Raw genomic sequence first — 15372 nt, 5'->3', positions numbered from 1 at the left:
TGGGTGGCAAGTCACGCAACCATTCACCCATTGGCTATCGAAGGCTCAGAAGTGATGCGTTCTGGGACTGGAGAAGGATATTTCATAATCAATTTGAATTTGAGTTCATTATCTGTAGGTACTGAGTGAGTATATAGAGGGTAGACTGTGCCATGTCAAGAGGGTGTTAGATTCAAGATTCTGGTGGCTGTTGTCACTGCTGACCTCTGGGACATTCTTACTCCTTCCTCAATGAGTTCAGTGCCGGGCTCTCTTTCCCAACTCCTGCCCTCATACTGAGCAATTTGAACATATATAATGACCCTCCCTCAAACACCCAAACCTTCCAATTTCTCACTCATTTCCCATGACCTCCTGCTCCATCCCATTCCAGTCTCATAGAGAGGGCTGTATCCTTAATCTTCCATCACCCACCAGTTTTCTACTTCCATGTTTACAAACTCTGAGATTCCTTTTTGGATCATAGCGTCTTGTCATCCCACCATTCCCTCTGCTTCCCTCTCCCTAACTCCATCGTACAGTTCTTTCCCCTGTACTGGCTGCCCTCTGTCTCCTCCATCCCCTTCCTTGACCTCTTGGTGAATCAATCACCTGTCCTCTTCTCCTCTCCCTCTACACTACATTACTTGGTGATCCCATCAGACCGAGTAAAATCTTTCTCCTAATGATTCTCAGAATTTCATATCTAGTTGTAACTCATAGTCTCTCCATTCTAGCTGTCTGTTAGACATCTCAAGCTGGATGTCCTCTAGACATGTCACATTCAACATATCCCGAACCGACCAGGATCTTCCTGCCCTGCCCCCAAACCTAACCAGGGACACCCTTGGTAGCACTGCTCTCCTTTCTCCTCCTAACATTTTTCTTGCCCTGAGTCTTGGAGTTGAGGAGCAGGATTTCTAGATTTATTGAAAACAAAACAAAACAAGCAAGAAAATCCTGTTAGTTATAGATTTTAGCTTGTGGAGACAGGTGAGAAAGAGGAGAGGAGGCCATGCTTGCATAGAACCTGAAAGAGCCCGGGGACATGAGCTCAGACCCTGGACTCCCCTAGAGAAAGGAAAGAGATGGATCCCAGAGGTAGCTCCCAAGGGCTGGCAGGGGTGGCAGAAGTTACCCTTCTGGATCTGAGGAGGAAGTATCCACTCTGGGAGTTCCCACTCAAGAAATCAGAAAGAGATGGGTGAAAAGGAGTGGGGAAGAGCCTGGAATGAGAGTTTGTAGGCCTGGCTCCTTGTCCTTAGCATAGTGCCGGAATATAATAAGGCCCTTAATGTTTGTTAATTGATCGATTTGTTGGTTGTGGTATGTTTGTCTCCTAAAAGGCATCTTGAAGAAGTATAATTGTCTCATAATGGTTTCTGGGGTGCAAAATACTTAATGCCACTAGCCCTGGGGCTCTTCTCTCTGCTGTTGTTCATTCATGCAGTTGAGGTGGGTTTTGGGGGCAAAGATACTAGACAAATTCACCACTTCCTTCACCAACTTCTTTTAGAGATGAGGAAGTTGAGGTAAACAGAATGAAGTGACTTGTCCAGGGTCACTCAGCTACATTTTATTATTTGAGCTCATTTTTGAATTTAGGAAGAGGAAGCTCCCCAGCATCCTATCTTCTGTGCTGCCACCTAGCTGCATGGGTTATTAATTATTAATACAGCCTCTCACCGCATTAGTTGTGGGATGCTGGACAAGTCATGAGACTTAGTTTGCTCCTCTTTAAAAGGGAGGCATTAATACTATACTATGAGGCTATAGGAAGGATTAACTGAGATCCTTCTGTATCCATTTGTTAAGCAAAAAGGGCTATGGAAATGTTATCTCATCAATGTTGTCAGCAGAAAAATGAAATCAGTCTTGAGTGAAGTCCAGTATGTTCCATCTCTTAGGCACGGAATGGTCAGAAACAGAGAAAGAGGGGGGAAGAAGGAGACAGACACAGATCGGTGGGAGTTGGAGGGGAGGGAGGGAGAGGCAGACACAGAGAAACATGGAGGACAGAGAGAGGGGGAGAGACAGACACACAGACACGGAGAGAGACAGAGAAAGAGAGATAGACAGGGAGAGAGAGACAGAGAGAGACAGAGAGAGAGATACACAGAAGGGAAAGACTAATAGAAAGACAGAAACATTGAGAAACACACAGAGAGATATAGATAAGAGAAAGAGAGATTGAGAATGAGAGATAAAGAGAGAAAATGGACAAAGAGACACACACAGAGAGAGAGAGCAAGGGAGGGAGGGAGGAAAGAGATAAACAGACAGTCAAGAGAGAAGAAAGATAGAGGAAAGATTGAGAGGCACACAGAGAACCCAGAAAGATAAAACCAAAGTCAAAGAGAAGAGAGAAATTGAAACAGAATGGCAGAGACAGAATGATAAAGAGATTGAGAAAGAGATAAAAGGAGTGAAAACACAGATTGACAGAGATAGAGAGGAGAGATTGAGAGAAACACAGACCAAAAGATAAACAGAAACAGGAAAGACTAGAGAGAGAGAGAGAGAGAGAGAGGCAAAGAGAGACAGAGACAGAGAGAGACAGAGAGAGAGGGAGGGAGACAGAGAGGGAGGGAGACACACACACACACACACACACACACACACACACACACACACACACACACGAGAGACAGAGAGATACACACAGAGAGAGATACACACAGAAAGACAGAGAGACCGAGACAGAGACAGAGATGGAGACGGAGACAGAGAAGCCCTATACTGAGGCAACTGAGGCCCCTGGAAGGGAGGACAAAATAAAAGGAAGACACCTAGGAAGCAGAATTGGAGAAGGTTCTTCCCTTTCTCTCTACCACCCTTCCCATTCACTCTTTTCCCAAGCTTGGCTCACCTTTTTCCCCGTCTGGTTGTCTGGTGGCCAGGTCGACAGCTTGGGTCACTCTGTGGAGACCGGGCCAGGGTAGGGCAAGGCTGGGCAGAGCTCTTTGGTTAAGGACCTGGGGAGGGCAGTCAGAAGCCCAGGGCAGCAAAAGAGTTCTGAAAGGCTCTGACTGGTGATTCATTGAAGGTTATCACTGTACTCCGTGCTCCCTGTGACTTCCTGGGTAGACCCCATCAAGCAATGTTGGCCCTGGTTCTAGGATCACATGTTCCTTCAGATGGGGGCATCCTGTTTGCTATATGACCTCTACACAGTCTGTTCTCTCATCTGATAGAGATAACTTCTAGAGTGCTCGGAACTCTCCCCTCCTCCATTGTGGGACTGAGGCCCAGCACCAGCTGGGTCCACCAAGTCAAGAACAGCTCCCAAATGCCCCGTCCCTAGACTGATTCAGTTGAACCTTGATTCAAGTCAACCTGCTTAGAGCTGGAGGCCTCTGCCCTTGCCCACTACTATATTTCAATGGGCAGTGGGTTAGAAAAGCATCTGAGGATGAAGGTGGGGGTGGGAGGTAGTGACAGAGGGTGGTGATGTGATGGCAGAGGGGGAGGTGCTGCTTCTGAGCGCAGCCCAAACTCTAAGGCTTCTTCCTTCCTCAAGTTGGCCTGTATATTCTTGGTGAACCAATCAGCTGAGTTTGTTCTTAATGGTTAAATCCCAAGCCTTTAAATTACCCACTTCACCTTCCCTACATTGTCTCCTCTCCTGCCTTTCAGAGGTCTCTATTCTCCTTCATGTCTTTCTGCTAAGAGAAGTGACCAGAGAAATCACAGGCCAAAGATGGTGCTCTCAAATGGAGGAGACATGGACCCTGACCTGTGGCTCGGCCACCTATTGCCATTTGGCGTGTCATTTCATATCTCTGAAAAATAAGGAAATTGGCCTTGATGACTTCAAAGCTGAGGACCCCGAGCAACAAGCTCTCTGGCTCCCTTATCTCTACCCATGCTTGTTTGCCAACCTAGGGGACTCTCACCCCATGCTGTGGGGCTGCTCATAGGTGCAGGGGAGACCTTCCTTGAGTTCTCTGACCTCCTGGGTACTCCAATGGACCATTCAGGCTGTTATCAGCTTGTCCTTGGCCCTCTCTGCCTTCCTGGCTCATCCGCTCTCCCCATTGCATATCTTTCACAGGGTTTTCCTCAAGTGCTTCCTGCACCAATCCCTTGTTTCTTGCCCTGTACTCCATAATGGCCCTTTGGATCTTCAGAGACTAGCATGTTCCATGGTGCTCAGCCTATTGAACAACTTGATAGCATTCACCACCAAAGCAATAAGGTTACAGCTAGCTAGGATACAAAGCAACAACACTCCAAAGGATTACAATGGGACGGTAGCAACCTAGTCTGTTAGTTATTCTAAACTTGGGTGTTTGGAAGTTGATTGGTTGCTGTCCTTCATTCTCAGAGATGTCACCAAAATGACTAGCAGTGGCAGGTTAGAACAATAAGGCTCTGCCACAGGTCAGACACAAATAACATTTGTCCACATGAACATTTAGAATGGAGATGTCTCAGTTTGGCATCCTCATGTTTCTTTTGAGCGACTGTCATTCTGCTTCTTTGTTGAAAGCATGTCAGGGTATGTATGTGGGGTATCTTGTGCCAGTTTCACAAGTGATCCCAAAGTTCTTCAGAAAGACCTTGACAGTGTCTTTGAATCACTTCTTTTGACCTCTATGGGAGCCCTTGCCCTGTGTGAGTTCTCCATAAAATAGTTTTTTAGTTGCGTACATTTGCTGTTAAACAATGAGGTGGTCCATTGGCGTTGCGCTCTACACAGTAGCGTTTAAATCCACGTTATTAACTCAAGAAAGAATTTCAGTGTCTGGCATCTTCTCCTCCCTGTTTATCTGCAGAATCTTCCTGAGACAATTCAAATGGAATGATTCAGTTTCCTGGTACAGCACTGGTGGACTATCCAGGTTTCACAGGCATATAACAAAAAGAAGGGCACAACAACTCTGTAGAGCTCCACTTTGGTAGGCGGCCTAATCCCTCTTCTCTCCCATACTTTCCTTCAGAGCCTCCCAAATATTGAGTTGGTTCTGGCAATACAAGTGTCAACTTCATTATCAAAATGATCACCCCCCCCCAAAAGTATTCTGCCAAGGGAAACAAACTTATTCATAGCATAAAAAGAACTTTTCCATTTGTTGTAACTAATGGTTCCATGGATGGATGGTATGGTATTGACTGGTGGAGAACTTCTGTGTTCTTGGTGTTGTCAGGTCAAAGTTAGCACAAGTGGCAGAGAATCAATACATACCTTGTTGCCTCTAAGCCTCAGAGGGTTTACTGATTGTGCAATTACCTTTGAACAAAAAGTCACACATGAGGGCAGCTAGGTGGCACAGTGGATAGAGCACCAGCCCTGGAGTCAGGAGGACCTGAATTCAAATATGGACTCAGACACTTAATAATTACCTAGCTGTGTGGCCTTGGGCAAGCCACTTCACCCCACTGACTTGTAAAAATTAAAACAAACAAACAAAAAAGCCACACACCAACTCTTCCTCCACTTTAATCTTGGCCTGTTGTCTTTTCATGTTTATATAGTTTGCTATGGGTACAATAGCTGACCCTGATGCTTTTTCATCATTATTGAAGGTATCTGACAACATTGTTGGAAACATCACACTAAAAAGCATGGGAGCAAGTCCACAATCTACACTCCATTGGTGACTGGAAATATGTGAGAGCATTATCCACTATCCAGAACCTGTGTAAATATGCCATCTGGAAGTGGCCTATAACACTGATGGAATTCTCTGTGCAACCTAATTTTGACATGATTTTCCATAAGCTTTCATGACTGACATTATCAAGGGCCTCATTCAAATTGATGAATGTTGTATAATCCTCTGGTCTACTCCTAGCATTTCTCCTAGAGCTGTTGTGCAGTAAACACCCTTTCTTTGACCCTTTCTGAAGCTATACTGGCTCTTCCAGGTGAAGCATCAGACTTCAAAGGAGGATTCTGGTAAGAATCTTGCCAGCAATGACTAAAAGAGAGACTCTACCTACAATTGTCACCAGACAATAGATTTCCTTTTCCTTTATAGAAATGGACAATGGAGACATATTTGAACTCCTGGGAGATAACTTCATCTTGCTATATAACCCAAAAGACTTTCATCAATTTTTGTTTGAGCAGAAGACACCCTACCTTATAAATCTCAACTGTAATAGAATCAATACAAGATATTATGCCACACAGGAGGAGCCACTTATTCGGTTTGAAGTTTGTTACCAAGGAAAATGGCTGATGACTTTAGCATTGGTTGATGATGGTCTGTTGAGAACACTATGGAAGTGTGTAGTTCATCTTTCCAGGATCATGTCCTTATCATTGATGAATGTGGCTTCATTAGCACTAAATAATTGAGAAACACGGAAGGTCTTGGTCCATAAATACCTTCATGGCATCATAAAGGCATTTTGGATTGTTACTATCAGGGTAAAACTGAATTTCATCTGCCTCCTAACTGAGCCAAGAAACCTGCATCTCTCTAAGCTTTATTTTTATTTTACATCTGTGAACTCCATGGAGTTCTTGTTTCCCATTTGGCAGCCTCTGAATTTCCCCATCATGTTCATCAAAACATTCTTGATGTTTTTGAGTGTTCTGACCCAGATGAGTAAATGCATATCACAATCACTTAGTCTATTAAATGCTAATGCTACTTTGAAGTTTTATTGCATTTAGAAAACAATGTTTGTGATGAGGTCATGAGATGCACAAGATTTCAGGAGTAAGTAACTGTTGCTGTTGCTATTTCTAACTCCATTCCTCCCTTTGATGTCTGATAGTCTATGTCTACTCTTGCATTAAGGTGACTTAGAATTATGAGTTTTTTCTCTTTCAGCACATTGATGATGAAGGTCTCCAGGTCTTCATAATTTTTTTTACCTCAACTGGCTTCATCACAGTGGGAGCATATGCATTAATGATGGTGGTGTGCATTGTCTTCAGTCTGTTGTTCACTCCTTTTGGAAGGCATACAAGCTTGTTGACTAGACTAATTTTGATTATAAAACCTGCACCAGCTTCACAGTGCTTCCCATCACAGTACCATGCCAGAAATATGTACATCCAGCTTCAATGTCAGTAAGTTGGTTTTCATCTACCAGCCTTGTCTAACTCAGATGTGATGCTGGGTTCTCTCCTAACAAGAGCTGCTTGTCTTCTGGTCTACTGGAATTCACGTTATTCTTAACCTTCATTCCTTCTACCAATGGTGAGCGGAATCATCTTTGCAAAAGTTTTTGTATATTTCTTTGGTGTTTCAATTGCAATGTAGTATCCCCTTCTTCTGTGGTAATCAGACCAGGGTTGGGTAAGCAGATGATTTTAGGGCATCTTTTCTAGACCTTTCCTGGGTGAGCAGGCACCCAGGGGACTGCTGAATCTCACTGCTGCTTCCAGTGAGAAGACCACCCTAATGGTCTGGGTCATCTGAATGCAGGGTTGTGACTACAGCTTTCAGTGTATTTGCATCAGTTGCTTTGTTACTTGACTGTCACCATGAGTCAATGAAGTCGATAAAATGGTATGGATGATGTCTTTTGACTCACGCATAAACTGGATTTAATTGAGGCAGATTTGGGAAGTCATCAGCCTCACTTACTTCCAGAGCTATCAAAGTTCAGTGGCAGGCCAGAGTCAAAAAGACTGGTGATGGTCTGGGATGCAGTGGATGGGAACTTGGTGTTTTTCATATTTGATCAAGCTTTAGATGTCCCTAAGCACTTGCTTTAGCCATTGTCATGGCCACTGGAGCAAATTGTTCTCCTTTGCCTATGTGAGGGGAAGTCTTCACATACTTGGGGTAAGACACCCCCAAGTCACTGAAAGGTTTGAGGCCCATTGATTCCCATTGACCTGGTTTAGCCCATCTGCCAAGGTGGTTTGTCAGAGTGTGACAACTTCACCTGCTACAGCTTCTTGGAGCCACAGGTGAGAATCGGGTGACTGGTTAGACACCAGGGTGGATAAGCAGTCCTCCCACCAGAGGTGCTAGTCTTCCATGAGCACTCTATATCCATTTGGGAGTTAATGCAATCAAAGACAAAATTCTATGTTTCCAGGCTGATGCCAGTCACTACCACAGTAGAAGAGATTGCCCTGCCCCAGGAACCAGGGAGGAATGTTTAGTATGGGAAGATACATTTTGGACTAGCTGCTGGGTCTCCATCATCTTCACTGTTGGCAGTTACATGAAAGAGGAGCCTTTCATATAGCCAGCTCAACTCCAACATACCTGGAATGGATGTGTGATCATTACACTCTGTGGCTCATTTGCCAGCTCTTGTATGCATGTATGTGTGTTCACGTATGTAAGTGTGAGTTATTGAGTATGTATGTTGGTGAGTATGTGTGTGAGTGTACATGTGCGTGAATTATTATGGGAATGTGTGTGTGGATTGTATGTCATGAGTGTGTCTGTGTAAATGTGTGTGTGTGCATGTGTGAGAGTGATTGTATGAGTGTGCATGTGTGTGAGTGTGCATGTGTGAATGTATGTATGTGTGTATTGTGTGTCATTATGAATGTGTGTGTAAGTGTGCATGTATGTAAGTGATTGTGTGTGCATGTGTGTGTGAGGTGAACTCCTTGGGCACTGTGTCTGGGGCAGCTCTGACTCCCTTCTCAGAATGAGATTTTTGAATAATTGGAAGAAAAGCTAAATTTCTGTTTGAAATATAGGAAATTAAAGATTTGTCTCAGGGCCTGGTTGTGGAGGCACAAGGTGAAGAACAGCTGTTCTCAGTGCCTTTCAGGTCATGAATGGTCTTCCTAAAATGTGGTATCCAGACCTGAACACCGCCCTCCACAGGTGCTTGGAGCCGGGCAAGGGACAGGAGGAACACCCCTAGTCCTGGATTCTAATATGTAATAATAACTAACACGTGGAGCTTGGCAAAGTGCTTCAAATGCTTTATTATCTCATTGGAGCTTCACAGCAGCCTTGGGAGGGGCTAATATTATTCCTACTTTACAGAGAGGGAAACTGAGGCTGAGTGTTTCATGACTGATGGTAAGTATCTGAGTCAGGGTTCCAGTCCTGACCCCAAGCCCCCTTCTACCCTTTGGGCTCGGTAGCTTGCTATGATGCATTTTATCTGATTTTTATGGAGTCTGGCCAGTTTTGCCGAGGGACTCTCAATAGTTTTCATTTCTCCTTTCTAGAGGAACTACCTTGAGTGACCTTTTCTAAGTCATTGTACTGGAATCCAAAGAACTAGAAGCCCAGCATCCTCCCGATAGAGGGAGCTAAACGTGTCCTCTGCTGCCATCTGCTGCCCTTTTAGGGAACTCCCTTAAGAGGGATTTTTTTCAGCTTCCAGGGGTATATAGGTCTTGGGGGCTTGTTGGCCCCACCAAAAGGAAAAACTCTTGGGGTGCTCTGTTCATTAACCCACTGGGAATGCACCTGGAGAATCCCACTTCCCAGAACACAGATGGGAGGAGTTGAAAGGGCTCTAAGGGATCATCTAATCTAATCCCCCAATTTTACAAGTAAGGAAAATGAGGCCCAGGGAAAGAAAACAGCATGTCTAAGATCACACAGCAAAATTGACAGTGAAACCCAAGGCTTCTGGTTTCTTAAAATATCTTTTCAAGGTTTCTCTGCCTGGATTTTGGAGGAACTAATTCCTCACCCACCATCCTCTTCTCTCTTCCTTCCTCTCTGTTCTCCAAGAGGCTCCCCTTCCCATTTCTCCCCTTTATATTTCATATTTCTTACTCCTTCCTTAGAAAAAATGATTGAAGTCTCATCATTCACATCACTGTTCTCTACTATATGCTCTCCTACTCAACACCTCTGAATTCTCATGAAACCAAGGCCATGTCAGTCAGTGAGAACCTGGACCATTCTGCACAAATTCAGATGCTAGCAAAGTCCCATCTTTTTCTCTTTCCCATAGAACCAAGAGTGGCCATTATAATCTATCAGACTGTGACTGCCATTTCCTGTTATTTTTAATTCTTTTATCCAGAGCTTAGTGCAGGTACTTTGCTAAGTAGATTGTTAGTAAGTGTTTATGGATGGACTGTTTTCATTTACATAATTGTAGTCCTTGGGTATTCTGTTCTCTCAGCTTCTTCCTCTTCCTTCTCCTTCGTCTTCCTCTTCTTCTCTTCTTCTTTCTCTTCTTTTCTTTTCTTCTTCTTCTCCTTCTTCTCCTCCTCCTTCTTCTTTTCTCCCTCCACTTCCTTTTTTTTCTCTTCTCCTTCTCCTTCTTTCTTCTCTCACCTTTGAATTCTTTTCTCCTTCTCCTCCTGCTCCCTCCCCCCATTTTGGACACAATTGGGGTTAAGAGGCTTCTCAGGGCCACACAGCTAGTAAGTACCATATTTTAACTCAAGTCCTCCTGACTCTAGGGTCAACTGCTTTATTCATTTTCTTTTCTTTTTATTGGCTTGAGTCTTTTCATGTCTCTCTAAATTCTGCATTTCTCTCTCATATATCAACATCTTCCTTTATCATAAGGACTTATTAAGTGCCAACTGTATTCTCAGCGTTTTTCTTAAGTGCTGAGGCTACAAGGAAAGGCAAGATATTTATTGATCTATCTAATCTATATTCCATTATATTAATATACAATAATTTGCATAATTGTTACCCGGTCTATGGAAACCCACCTTATTTCCAGTCTTTTTGCCCCCATAAATTATAACCACAACTTTTTTATATATGAAAAGGATGTTTTTCATTGTCTGTCACCTCCTTGGGAGTGTATGGCAATTGTGAGTTAAAGGGTATAAACTATTCAGTGACTTTTCTCACATGACTGAGTGTTTTTCAGAATGCTTGGACCTATTTGTGGCTCCACCAGCAGTGTAGGAGTTTGCCAGTTCTCTGCAGTTTTGCCACCATTGACTATTTTTTAAAAATTATTTTTCCCAAGTTAAGAGGTTTGAAGGGAAACCTGGACTTTTTAATTTGTATTTCTCTAATGCTAATCATGCTCTGGTTTCTCCCCCTCCTTCCCCACCTTTTTTTTCTGCCCCTCTTCTGCTCTCACTTTCCTTTGCCTGCCAGCCAAGCTGTACCATGGACCAGGTTTGGTAGTGGGACCACATGAATAATGCAACCATTTCTGTGACTCCTGCATCTCTCGTCCCAGCACTTTTTACTCTCTTGAAATCATGAACCCGATTTTACCTCTTTTTTTTTGGCGGGGGGGGTTTCAAGATAATGGGGTTAAGTGACTTGCCCAAGGTCACACAGTTAAGTAATTATTAAGTGTCTGAGTCTGGATTTGAACTTAGATCCTCCTGACTCCAGGGCCAGTGCTCCACCACTGTGCCTCCTAGCTGCCCCCCCGCCAATTTTACCTCTAGGTCGTTGTCATATGCATACTAAACTCCTAGTCTTTATTTTCACATACTATGACTGTTTTTTGTAAAATCTTTAATCTTGTACCATGGACAGTGGAATTTTCTGTTTTTAGCTGTCTTTTATCCAAATAAAAAGAACTGAATCCTCTTTCACATACTCTTAGGGTCTGATACATTTTTAGGATGTATGGAGTAGGAAACAGAGATAATGATTTGCAGGGGGTGGGGCACTCGGAATACATTTGTACCTGGGAAAGGGATAATAGTTTCTTTCACTTCGTGTAAAGCCAATACACTTGCCCCCAGAGTGAAGCTACATTTTCCTGGTCTTCATATTTACTTTTTTTTGGTTTTGTTTTGAGGGCTTTTTGCAAGGCAATGGGGTTGGTTAAGTGACTTGCCCAAGGCCACACAGCTAGGAATTATTAAGTGTCTGGATTTGAACTCAAGTCCTCCTGACTCTGGGGCTGGTACTCTATGCACTGCACCACCTAGCTGCCCCAGGTCCTTATATTTGCAAGGACTCCCAGGTAATGCCAAAGAGTTAACAAAACCAAACTGAGGAGCCCTGAACGTGGGGCTCTTTGGTGATTGTTGGGGAATTGACCCAATGAGTCTTTATTAAGCACCTAGCATTGGACTGGCTTCTGGAGATATAAGTATAAAGAATGGAACAATCTTCACTCTCAGGTGATGAGTAAATGCAAAAATACATGCAGGAAGAAGTGAATAAAAGAAATATAATATAAAGTAATTAAATACAAGGGCAATGAGGTAGTGCTGTGGTAGATAGAGCACCAGGCCTGGAGTCAGAAAATACTGGGTTCAGATTTTGCCTCAGCCATTTCCTAGCTGTGTGTACCTGGAAAAGACTCTTCACCTCTGACTACCTCAGTTTCCTCATCTGTCAAATGGGAATAATAAAAAGGGTCCAATAATTATAAAATGATTAGCACAATGTCTGGCTCATAAGTGCTATATAAATATTAGCTATTATTATCTTTTTTAGTCTGTAGGGGCACGAGTAGTTGAAGGATTCAGGAGAATTTTTATCCTGAAGATTGTGCCTGAGCTGCATCTTAAAGAGAGGGAGAGAGTGAAGGTAAGGAAGGAATGTGTTCTAGGAATGGAAGATGGTTAGGGCAAAGGCATGGCAGTGGGAAATGAGAAGGAACAAATCCAATTAATGGCATCCCAGACTATGGAAAGGGGAAGAACGTCCATTAGACTAGATAGTCTGTTTGATTTCAGTAGGAAAATAGAGTAGTTTACATTTTAGCCCAGAGGCAAAAGAACAATAAGGTTGTTTGGAGAGGGGTGTGTGACATGGTCAGGACTGTGCTTAAAGAAAACCTACTTTAGTGGCAGTTAGGTGGTGGGGTGGTTAGAGCACTGACCTTGGAACCTGAGTTCAAATTTGGTTATAGACACTTAATATTTACTTAGCTGTGAGACCTTGGGCAAGTCACTTAACTACATCACTTGGCAACATCCCCTTCCACTCCCCCTCAAAAAATACAAAAAAAGAAAACTTGCTTTGACTGCCATTTGCAAAAGTTTAAGCCACAGGGATGAGGACCTATTAGCCTGTGGGTAGGATGCTTGCTGTTGGGAAGATAGAAAGGGCAAGACTTGGTGACCAATTCAACATGTAACTTGATGAGAAGTCAGGGAAAATGAGAAGTTTATGAACCTGTGGCAGCTAGGTGACCCATTGCATAGAGCACTGGTTTGGGGGGGTCAGGAACACCCGAGTTCGATTCTGGCCTCAGACACTTACTAGTTCTGTGACTTTGAACAAATCACTGAACTCTATTGACCTTGGTTTCCTCATCTGTAAAGTGAACTAGGGAAGGAAATGACAAAATCACTCTTGAGTCTTTATGAAGAAAACTAAATAGGGTAATAGAGAGTCAGTTATAACTGAAATGACTCAACAACATGAATGTGGGAGACTGGAAGAACTGTGGTGCCTCAGAAAGAAATAGGGAAGTTAGAAGAGGGGAAGGCTTGGTGGGAAGACAATGAGTCTAATTTTGGACATAGTGAACTTAAGATGTCTCTAGGACCTTCACTGTGAAATGTTCTATAGGTGGCTGGTGATAAGGGACTGAGACTGAGGGATGGGAGTGAGGAGACTGGGGTTTACAGTAAAGATCTGCATAGAGTCAATAGTTAAACCCATGGGATCAGAGGACATGAGCAGCTATGAAGGGCTGCCATGCTCTTCAAGTGCCAAATGTATGCTTGCCAAAAAGAATATCTTACAAAACCTACAGGGAACATCAGAAGAAGGGATACAAGGACACCTTGAAGGTCTCTCTTAAGAACTTTGGAATTGATTGTACCCTGTCTCAGGACGGCCCAGCAAGGTGGGCCCTCATCAGAGAGGATGTTGAGTTCTATGAGCATGGCAGAATGGAAGGAACTCAAAGGAAACACAAGATGTTTAGTGTACTGAGCCCAGGTTTCATATGGACTGTCTGTGCCCACCCTGTGGTAGAACATTCCGAGCCCATACTCTAACATAGTGTTGTCATTTTGATCTTCTTTGATAATGAAGGACAAGAACCAGAGAGATTGGGAAGAGGGCAATGAGATTTGACAATGAGAAGAGATCAGTGGGAACTTTGGAGAGGGCCTTTTCTGGCATATGATGATGTTATACTGCCAATACCTGAGTGTATGAGAGGAAGGGAAGAAGAGAAAGGAACCTGAGAATATAGCCAGGTGTTGTGAGAACCACCTCAGCCACAAATAAAGGCAAAAAGCTTGAATTGTGAAGAGTTGGGGGTGGGGGTAGGTCATGGACAGCTCCCACAAGGACACTGAGAACATGGAAGGTGCCCTACTCCTCCCTGTTTCACTCATACCCCAACCCAATCAGTCATCAAGTCTGACATTACTTTCTCTCCAACCCAGTCCCCTGGGCCCCAGCTCAGTCCCTCAACATCCTTCCATTGGACATTTGGAAATAACCTACAGGTTGGCCTTCCTGCCTCAAGCTCTCCCCAATTCACCCCATCCTCCAGGCAGCCACCAGAGAGATTTGCTTAAAGCCCAGCTCTGACCAGGTCACCCCAACTTACTTACCTGATAATAATATTGGCTCCTAAGAGTTCCAGAATTCAATGAAAGTCCTTCACAGACAAACCCCTTCATGCCTGTGTGGTCTTCTTGTACCCTAAACATTAGTTCTACTCACAGTTATCCAATTATTGTTTCTTCTGCATGACCTTCTATCTCTTGGCTTCCAGAATTTGCACTGGCTGTTCCCCAATTTAGGGAATGAACCTTTTCCACCAACACATTCCTTCTTCACCTCCATGAGTTAGTTAGTAAACAAGCATTTGGCAGCACAATAGTGCAGTGAGTAGAATGCCAGCCCTGAAGTCAGGAGGACCTGAGTTCAAATCCAACCTCAGAAACTTATTTGCTGTCTGTTCTTGGGCAAGTCACTTAACTCTGATTACCTTGCATCTAGGACCATCTCCAGGGATCCTGATTCATATCTGGCCACTGGACTCAGATTACTCCAGAGGAGAAAGTGAGGTGTTAACAGCCAGTACTCTTTCACCCTAATCCAATTCACTTGCTTGCCATGGCACTATCTCCCTGATGTCATGGTCTTCTTCAAAAATGAAGGACAGACTTCCAGCCGAGATGGGGGAGAGAAGCCAGGCACTATTTTAAGCTCTCCTGGTTTTCCTTCAGAACTAACATGAACCAAGCCTCTTAACAGATTTTGGAACTGCAGAATCCAGAGAAGAACATCTACCAACAAAATCTGTCACAGGGGAGTGTGGGCAAGCCAGAGACAGAGAGCAGAGACTGCAGACAAGGTGCAGGGGTGGCGGGTGAGACTGGGGGACTGACCTGAGAATAGCAGCAGAAGCATTTATTGTGTGTGTGTGGCTGGTGGAAGAACTCCAGGACAGTGACCTAGACATCTATCTGGTCATCTCAGTTGTTCTGGAAGATACAGGCCCCAAGGCCTCCCTGGCCCTGCTGTGCTTCCAGCTAAATCCCCTCCCTTCCCTCCCTGATGTCTGCACCTTATCCTGAGGCTTAGGTGTGGGTGGCTTTGTTGGAGGACAGCTCAGACCCTGCCATGCCCCCACCCC

This window comes from Macrotis lagotis, chromosome 3 (assembly GCF_037893015.1).
Source record: "Macrotis lagotis isolate mMagLag1 chromosome 3, bilby.v1.9.chrom.fasta, whole genome shotgun sequence".
Taxonomy (NCBI): Eukaryota; Metazoa; Chordata; class Mammalia; order Peramelemorphia; family Peramelidae; genus Macrotis; species Macrotis lagotis.
The sequence above is the reverse complement of the archived record's forward strand: the minus strand, read 5'-3'. Positions refer to the sequence as shown.